The sequence below is a fragment of the Leopardus geoffroyi genome, chromosome C2 (genome assembly GCF_018350155.1).
Source record: "Leopardus geoffroyi isolate Oge1 chromosome C2, O.geoffroyi_Oge1_pat1.0, whole genome shotgun sequence".
Lineage (NCBI taxonomy): Eukaryota > Metazoa > Chordata > Mammalia > Carnivora > Felidae > Leopardus > Leopardus geoffroyi.
The window spans coordinates 74636458-74646024 of NC_059333.1; positions in this window are offsets into that span (position 1 = coordinate 74636458).

Sequence of the window (9567 nt, forward strand, 5' to 3'; positions counted from 1 at the left end):
GGTTGTCAGCTTCTATTTGGGGATTAGAGAAGCCAGAGCCTTCTCTAGATAACTCAGAAAAATGAGTGGTGCACAGAGGCTTACCTGAATACTTTGTTCTTCAGTAAAACCTATGGAAAGGGATTATATTCCCAGAGCAGAGAAATGGTCACTTACTGGACTGATAACAGAGGAGGTCTTCAAAATGCTGCCATGTCCTAATGGATGTGAGACTTTTGACTAAGAAAAGTCAGAGCCTACAGCATGCAGGTCTCCAAACCTTCATTTTCCTTGTCATTGGAGCGACCTGCGCAAACATAAATCTGGAATCCTCCGCAGCTCTTAGGAAGCAGGCAGGGGCATAGCATTTTTCTTTTCATCGTACAAACGGAACCTTGGAAAGCTAAGGCCCCAAATCCAATGGTGTTAAGCACAGAAAGAGTCCATGGTGAGAAATCTTACAACTCTTTAGAGAAGTCTTGGATTTTCTTTCCAAATCTTCATGCTTTTTATCAAGGTTTGAAACATACCTGGAACAGATAAGCCAGCCCACTGGCTTTAGCTTGTAAGGTATAAAGAATGGAGTGAGACGCTGGGAGTCAAGGCAGAGTTTTGGTCTTACTTTCCATCTGATCTTGTGCAAGCCATGTTCCCTTGAGGAAACCTTGGTTTCCTCATCTGAAAAATGAGCAGTTGCACTGGTTGCCGTGGGGCCCAAAGATTCAGCTGCAGCCCAAAAAGCAGGAACAAGGCATGTATTGACAGCCACTTTAGAATGCCAGTAAAAACTCGTCAGGCTTCAGGTTAGGGACACACTAAAATATATCTGGGCCTTTGTCATCTGCAAATATTGACTGCATAAGACTTGGGGTTCAGTCTGAATTGAATATTCCCAATGTGTTTTCCTGAGATCAGAATTAGATTGTGGGTAGGTAGACAAGACACAGAAGCTGTTGAATGACCATTGAATCAGAAAATATACTAATGCAATGCAGACGTCCAGATATGACCACATCCCAAAGCTCTGGGAAATGCTGCCGGCCTGCTGTTTGTCTCTCCGCTCAAAAATTCATACATATTCCATGCATCCATGCATCCATATATCCATCTACCCACCAACTCACCCGTCTGCCCGTCTGTCCATCTCACTCATCCACATGCTACATGGGACACAGGGACGAGTGTTATTAACAAGGAGATTTGGAAACGCGTTGTGGGGCTCAGATGAAGGGAGACATCCCTTCGAGCAGAGGACATCAGCGAAGCCTTCACGGAGAGCTGGCATTTGAGCTGAGTTTGGAGGATGGGCAAAGTGTGAAGAAAGATGTGTGAGCAAAGGCATGGAGATAGGAAAGTATGGTACTTGTCTTGGAGCACAATGACTAGGCCAGAAGGAAAGTCAAATGAGCAAGAAGATTGAAGAAACATTAACTCTGGGCATCGAGGCAATTAAAGAGGACTTTGGAATGAGCCCGTTTTACAGTAGAGGGAGCGGGACAGAAGGAAGTTAAGGAAGGTGGGAGGGGCGGGGAGATACTAGGCACTGACCAGCGAATTTTGTTATGGGAAAGGGTGTGTGAATAAAATATAGAAAGGCAAAAGGAAACCATGTGTATTGTGTGAAGTTTTACAAGTGCCTCACATTCATTTTCTAAGAGTTCTACAAGGAACTCTTTATAAAACTTTGAAAAGTCAAGGAGACTTTACGCTCATAAGAGACTCATTAAGGAGTGGGAGGTAGGAGGGTGTGAAAGGAATTTCACTGTTTTTGTGTGAGACAAGAGCCTTTCCACCTTCCTGCACCTGGCCCTCTTATGCTATTTTCCTGAAACTGCAGACATGGAAGGTCGAGTGGGTGGAGTCCACTGCTGTGCCCTGAGCCAGAAGGTTCTGCAGCCCAGAAGCACCGTGTGCACGGAGGGCTGGAAGAGGAGCAGAGACCTGGGCTGGACTCCCGCCTCTGCTCCTCGTTAGGTGCGTGACTCGGGAGAGTTGCACAATCTCTTTAAAACAGTATCATTAAAATGTTTGTAGTTAAGGATTAATTACAGTGAAATACGAAAACAGAAAGAAACCCCAAACTTTAAGTCCCCAAACGTGCTGACTCTTTCACAAAGTATCTCATTGTATCGCTGCTATACCCACTGGGGTAGGCGTTAACTCCCCTATCTTTCAAACAAGAAAACGGAGACCAGAGAGTTTGAGTAATGTTCCCATGATCACACAGCAAGTTAAGCAGTGGCAGAGCCGTGTTCCAAACTCAACACACAAATTACTTAGCCATTTCTGTGCTTTGGTTACTGTAGAACTCTTGGACACAGGGATTCCTGACAGCCCTGGGCTGTTAAATAATTAGCATATATCTCTATAACCGAGTTTGAGTAGAAGAGGGATGGAAGTTTCTGGAAAGGAGCTAGGGAAGGTCAGAGGAAAATAAAGAGGAGGTTTTTTGTTTTTGTTTTTTTGATAAAAGACAATTGGGAAGCAAAATAACATTCAAGTTCCTTAAATGGAGTCTTCAAAAATGTGGGAGGGAGCGCTGGGGCAGAGGAAAGATGATGGGGCCAGGCCGAGGGGATGACGAGGCCAGCCGACCTCAGTGCCCTGTGGCTGCCCAGTACATAGTCTGCCCTGTGGCCAGGGGACCTAGTGACCAAAGTGGGAGGCAAAGCAAATAATGCTTTGTTGGTTTTGCTAAAAGAAAATAGGAGAAATACAGTTTCCTCCCTGACGCCCATGTGCTGAGCCAGCTGCCTCAGACCCCCCTTGCTGGACTGTGGTCCTCTGCTCCTAAGATACCTTGAGCGTTCAAGTGAAGAAACCCAGACTTTTTAGCTGTGGTGCCTTTTTCTCTTTGTATAATCTACAAACAGTGACATGCTCAGATCTCAAGTGTTCTGTTTTTGACCAATGCACATCAAGGCCCAGAACATTTCTGTCCCCACTGAAAGTTGGCTCAGGGTCCTTCCCAGTTAATCCCCGCCTCCTCCAGCAACAGTGGTCTGATTTCTACGGGCATTGTTTGGTTTTGACTATTCTGGAATTTCACATAAATGCAATCGTACAGAATGTTCTTCTCATATTTGTCTTCTTTCACACAGCATTGTATTTTCGAGATTCATCCATACGGTCGCATGTCTCAGAAGATCATTCGTTTTTATCCATCAGCAGTATTCCATTATACGAAGGTAGCGTAGCTTATCTACCTGTTCTCTTGTGACGAACATCTGGGTCGTTTCCAATTTTGGCCTACAATGAAAAAAGCTGGGGCGCCTGGGTGACTCAGTCAGTTGGGCGTCCTGACTTCGGCTCAGGTCACGATCTCATGGTTCGTGGCTTGGAGCCCCGCATCAGGCTCTGTGCTGACAGCTCGGAGCCTGGAGCCTGCTTCCGATTCTGTGTCTCCCTCCCTCTCTCTCTCTCTGCCCCTCCCCTGCTCACACTCTGTCTCTCCTGAAATAAACATTAATGAAAAAAGCTGTTGCAACCATTCATGTATGAGACTTTTTGAAGACTTGTGTTTTCATTTCTCTTAGGTGAATCCTGGTGAGCAGAGCCACTAGGTCCCAGGAAGAATGGGCTGGTGTGTTGCAGTGGACTGGGACCCACTAGCAAAGGCTCATTTCTTCCCAACGTTGTTTCAGTCGTATCATATTGACAACCTGCAATCGGTCCCAGAGGCAGTATTCATAGCAGCGAGATCGGCAAATGCCATAAATCGGGCTTGTTTTTCTTCTGGGGAGCCAGTCGTTAAACATTTACCAGTTTACCACTGGGTAGATGTATGTTTAACTTTTTAAGAAAACCAGCAGTTTTTTCAAAGTGGCTGTACCAGTTAGTATTTCTGCCAGTGATGTATGAGGGTTCCAATTAATTGTTCCACATCCTCTCCGAGATCTGATGGTGTCAGGTTTTACATTAAGCCCTTCTGGTAGGTGTGTGGTGAGACCTCATTGTAGTTTTTGTGTTTTCGGATTTTCTTTTAGGTTTTTATTTATTTATGTTGAGACAGACAAAGAGAGAATGAGCAGGGGAGAGGCAAAGAGAGAGGAGGACAGAGGATTTGAAGGGGGCTCTCTGCTGACAGCAGAGAGCTGAATGTGGGGCTCGAACGCATGAACCATGAGATTACGACCTGAGCTGAAGTTGGGCCTTTAACCGACTGAGCCACCCAGGGGCACCCGCTTCATTGTAGTTTTAATTTGCATTTTCCAGGTGGCTGATGATGTTGAGGGCTTTCACATGTGTTTATTGTGGTCATTTGTGGGTCTTCCGTAACGTGTCTGTGTAGCCTTTGGTCATTTAAAAAAAGTTGTATTGTTTGTCTTTTTATTATTGAGTGGCAGGAGTTCCTTATATATTCTGCATTTTAAGCCCTCTGTCAGATTTATGTTTGGAGAATATTTTCTCCTCGTCTGTGGTTTGCCTGTTTATTTTCTTCAGGATATAATTTTTTATGAGCAGACACTTAAAACTTTGATATTATACAGTTTATCAATGTTTTATTTATGGCTCATATTTTCTGTGACCTCTCTGAGCTCTCCTGTCGTGTTTCCTCTGCCTGGAGTGGCCTTCCCTGTTGCTTCTGTCTGGAGAACCACTCATTCTTCGTCCAACATAAAGGTCACCTCTTTAGGGAGCCTTTTCTAGACTTCCACTAGCATCATTCTCGACACTGTACTTAGTTCATACGTCTCTGATCGTGCTATGATGTAACTGTCTCTTTATGGGTCTTTCCAACCTAACCTGATCAGGAGGCTTCAGTGGGGACCGTGGGTCTTCTGGATTGTGTTCTCGTTTGTACCTTCTCTTTCTCCTCTTCTGCTCCTCGACCCCTCTCTCATTTTCCTCAGCACCCTGCTGGGGATCTGGCCCATAGTAGGCTCCCAGTGAATGCTAATTGATTGAGTGAATTAACTTGAAAGAACTCAGGACCTTGTGAATCTTCATGGTTGACCTCTTTGTCCTTTGGTTACCTTGTAATGGTCAAGAATATACTGGGGGTAGTTTATTTCACAGAACAAAAGTGAGTTTGAAAAATTCTATCAGGTTCTATCAAAGTTAGAGCCACTGAGAAGCCTCAATAAGGATTCACGAGGATCAAGTGTGATTCTGTGATTCTGCTGGGAAAAGGTTAAGGTTGGGCAGCTCTGTGTTCTCGTGTGTGTGTGTGTGTGTGTGTGTGTGTGTGTGTGTGTGTGTGTAGGTGGGGGAGCAGGTGTGTGCATGGACTCTAATCTGAACTGCATCTAATCTCTGAGGCGCAGTTAACAAAGCACTGGGCTGGTGGTTGGACAAACCTGGGATCAAGCACATTTATAGCTACGTGACCATAGGCAAGTGACTTCAGCTCTTTAACTCCCTATTTCTTTAGGTATAAACCAGGGGGCAATAACCAGCCCTCCCACAGGGTTGCTGTTGGAATGAAAGGAAACGTACCTAAGGCAGCTCTGGAAATAGTGAAGTTCCCAGAACAGTTCCTGTCCCCTAGGGTTTGGGCAGCTTCTGTGGAGAATGCTTGGTGGCTTCCTTACTCTGTGGGTTTCTGGGTGCGTGAAAGCTCCCTGTGATCTCTGGCTTCAGCACTGTATCTGACTTAAGCAGCGAGACACAGTTCTGGAGCTGATAGAATTGGAGGGGCTGTGGGGGTCCACACAGAAGCCCAAGGGAAGCAGAATACAGGCGTGCCCACCATCCCACAGAACCAAGGTCCACCCCAGGTTCTGAGGACCCGTTTTTGAGGCACTTTTTACTTGTCTTTTTTTGCATCTCTGCCAGGGTCGCCAGAGTGGGCTGATCAAGGCTTCCTTAGCCCATCAGTAAATAGGGGATTGTGGGAGGGGGTTCTTCTGGGCAGAGACTGGCAGCCCCCCCCTTACAGACTCAGGGGTGCAAGGACCGACTGGAGGGAGAGGGCCCCCCACCCCCACATGCCTCTGGCAGTCCCCCTCCGCATCTAGAGGCAAGAGCAGCGCTGCCCTCAGCAAGCTCCTCCTCCCCAGTCCAATTTTCCCCCGTGCTGAACCTGGGGTGCCCATCACCCCCTCCGCTTTTCCTCTCGGTCTTCTGGAGCCTGGACGAGAGAGTGGGGGTCAGCCCGTGTGCGTGCCGGGAGATGCCCCCTTAGCGTTCCTTCCTTACGTCGCTGTTCCGCGGGCCTTGAGCGCCGGGGCCAACCACGCCGGCTTGCACGGCGTCCGCGCCGGGTGCCCCGACGCCCGCCGCCCCGGGGAAGGAGCTGCGGCGGGTGGGAGTCGGAACCTGCGGGCGGCGGCTCGTCGCTGCCTTGACTCGCGGCCAGGCCTGGCGCGGCGGCGGCTGTGGAATGCGCGAGCGCCATGTGTCACCGCCCCGGACTGTGGGAAAACGCTGCTCCGCTCACCTCCCAGCAGCTGCCCCGCGCCCGCCCGGGCCGAGCGGGAAACAGGAGCCGCCCGCCGCCCAGGCCCCGCCGGCGTTTCCCAGCCGCCCGCCCCCGGGCCCCGGGAGGACCCTCCCCCCCCCCCCGCTCCTGGAGTGGCGAACGCTCCAGTCTTTTTCGGCCCCACCAGGCTAGCCTTGTAGCTAGCCTTGTAGCTAGCCAGCAGACTTCTAGATGCAGACCTCACTCCCAGGAGGGCCTGGGGAGCAGGCGGGGCGGCTGTGGCTTGAGGGGAAGGGGGGAGGCCCTCCCCGCTGCGGGTGTCTGACGGCGGTCACACCTTTCTGGTTCCTGACCAGGCGCCCCAGGGGTGGGGCCCGGTGGTCTGCGAGCTCTGAGCGGGAGGCCCCACTGTGCCTACCTTCCCCAAACCAGAAACAGCTTCCTCCTGGGCCAGGCAGGTGATCTGCACCACCTTGCACAGCATGCCTTCACTTTCTGATGATCCACAGCTCCAGCCCAGCGCCTGGTTTAAGCAGGAGTCAGGTGCCGCCCAGAAATCCCCCGGACCGAGGCCTTCTAAGTCCAGCCTCACTGGGGGACCTTTCCAAGGTCACCCTGCTGGGGAGCTCCGGAGTGACTTCTGACATATATTTATTTTTGAGAGACAAAGAGAGACAGAGCACGAGCAGGGGAGGGGCAGAGAGGGAGAGAGACAGAATCCAAAGCAGGCTCCAGGCTCTGAGCTGTCAGCACAGAGCCAGAAGTGGGGCCTGAACCCACCAACTGTGAGATCATGACCTGAGCCAAGTCAGACGCTCAACCGACTGAGCCACCCAGGCGCCCTACCCCTCCCCGCCCCAAGTGACTTCTAAAAGCCAAGTCTATTGCCCCTTCTGCCCCCCAACACTCCCCCTCCCACCCCCCAGGCATCATGCTCTTTCTCATTAGCCTGCTGCCCCTAATTGAGTTCCCTGCCCTAACTAGAGAAGTTGGGAGGGAGGCACATGGGGAGGATGGTAAACCAGGAACCCCAGCAGCTTTGCCTCAACTCAGCCTCCTGCTGCCAGAGGTCCTACAGCTGTTACCTTGGCCCATATTCCCTGGGGTGCCCCACTCTACAGCCCTGTGACCCTGGTTAGTGAGACCTTCATGCATCTCAGCACTGGACAGGCATCTTTCCATGCCTGCAACTCCCTTTCACTTGTCCTTCGATGTCTTGTCCTGTGGTTAGGGTGCAGCCCCTCTCCCCTGCCCTGGAACTTCTGAAACACTTGATTTCTGTTCCTTCTAAGGTATTCATAGCACGTACAGCTCATGATCTACATGTCTTCTGTGGTCTACAATTTTCTTTTCTTTTCTTTTCTTTTCTTTTCTTTTCTTTTCTTTTCTTTTCTTGTCTTTTCTTTCTTTTCTTTTCTTTTCTTTTTTTAAGCAGGCTCCATGCCCAACATGGGGCTTGAACTCATGACCCTGAGATCAAGAGTCATATGCTTTACCAACTGAGCCAGCCAGGCACTACCCCCCCCCCCCCACCTTTTTATTAGTTTCTTAAAAAAAAAAAAAATTTTTTTTTAATGTTTATTACTTGAGAGAGAGAGACAGAGAGAGACAGAGCAAGCAGGGGAGGGGCAGAGAGAGAGGGAGACACAGAATTGGAAGCAGGCTCCAGGCTCTGAGCTGCCAGCACAGAGCCTGACACAGGGCTCGAACCCACAGACTACCAGATCATGACCTGAGCTGAAGTTGGTTGCTTAACCGACTGAGCCATCCAGGCGCCCCCTTTTTTTCAATTTCTTAAGGATAGAGACTATGAGGGTTCTGCTTATGGTATCTGTTCTTTGTTGGCTGAATAAACTAGCAAATGAATGCTTTTCAAGTGCAGTCTATCACGGGCTCATAATCTCATTGACCAGGTGTGTGACCTTGGGCAAGTTATTTACCCCCCCTTTTTTTCCTTACCCTCTTTAAAGCTCAATTTTCTCCCCCATAGAATGGATGTAAGTTCAACTGGTAGTGGGTCTGAAGTGACTTGTGTAGTGTGAGTGGTTGGCACACAGCAGGTGCTTTATATTTTTGGAATATACACACACACATATATAAGATATATAAATTATATACATACAAATAGAAAATATTTAGTGCATGGATACTTTTCAGTCTGCATGTAAAAATATGCACATAAATGACAAATATTTTCAGTGACTGCTCAACATGATACATCTGTCTCTTCATTAGCTAGCCTGGTGCTTGGAGAAAATTCCTTGTCATATTAGCGTGAATCATCTTTTGCATGCTTACCCCTTCCAGTGCCCTACCATGGGCCATGGGGACAAAGCCAAATGTGGACACAGAGAAGTCAATGTCTGGGTGAGGTGACTGCCATACAGGCATCCCACAGCTGCACCTAAAAGACTTCTGTCCCCACGGGACCACTGCTCCTTCCCCATCGGTGCATGACTTTTTACCAGCTAGGCACGTCTTGAGCATCTCCTGTGTGCCATGCTTTTTGTGGGGCCTTTGGATGGTACAGACCCTCACGTTCCTCCCTGCAAAGAGCTTTTTTCCTCATTGGAGGAGCAAAGTGGGCACACACAGGGGAAATTACTGAGTCAGCAAGATAGAGTGTTGCTAATTTAGTGCTATCATGTGAGGGGCAGGTGACAAGTGATAAAGGCTCTGAGGAAGGAGAGGGCAGTGATGGTGGGTATTATTAGTCAGCTGTGGCTGCCATAACAAAATACCATAGATGGGTGGCTTAAAGGACAGACACTGATTTTCTCACAGTTCTTTCTGGACGCTGGGAAGTCCAAGATCAAGGTCATTGTTCATTTGTCTCTTGGTGAGAGCCCTCTTCCTGGCTTACAGCCAGCTACCTTCTCCCTATGTCCTCATATGGCCCTGGCGGGGGAGAGAGCGAAAGAGAGGGAGAGAGAGACAGCTCTCAAGTGTCTTTTCTTATAAGGACGCTAATGCTATCGGATTAGAGCCCTACCCTTACAACCTCATTTAACCTTAACTACTTCCTGAAAAGGCCTATCTCCAAGCACAGTTCATGTTAAGGGAGTTCGGATGTCAGCATAGGAGGGGTTTTTTTGGCAGGGGGAGAGACACAATTCAATCTATAGCATTGGGGTAAGGGTGACTCAGTCTAGAAAGAGACCTCTTTGGATAGGTGGACAGAAGGCATGCCTGGTGAAAGGAAGAGCCCGGGCACAGATGCAGAG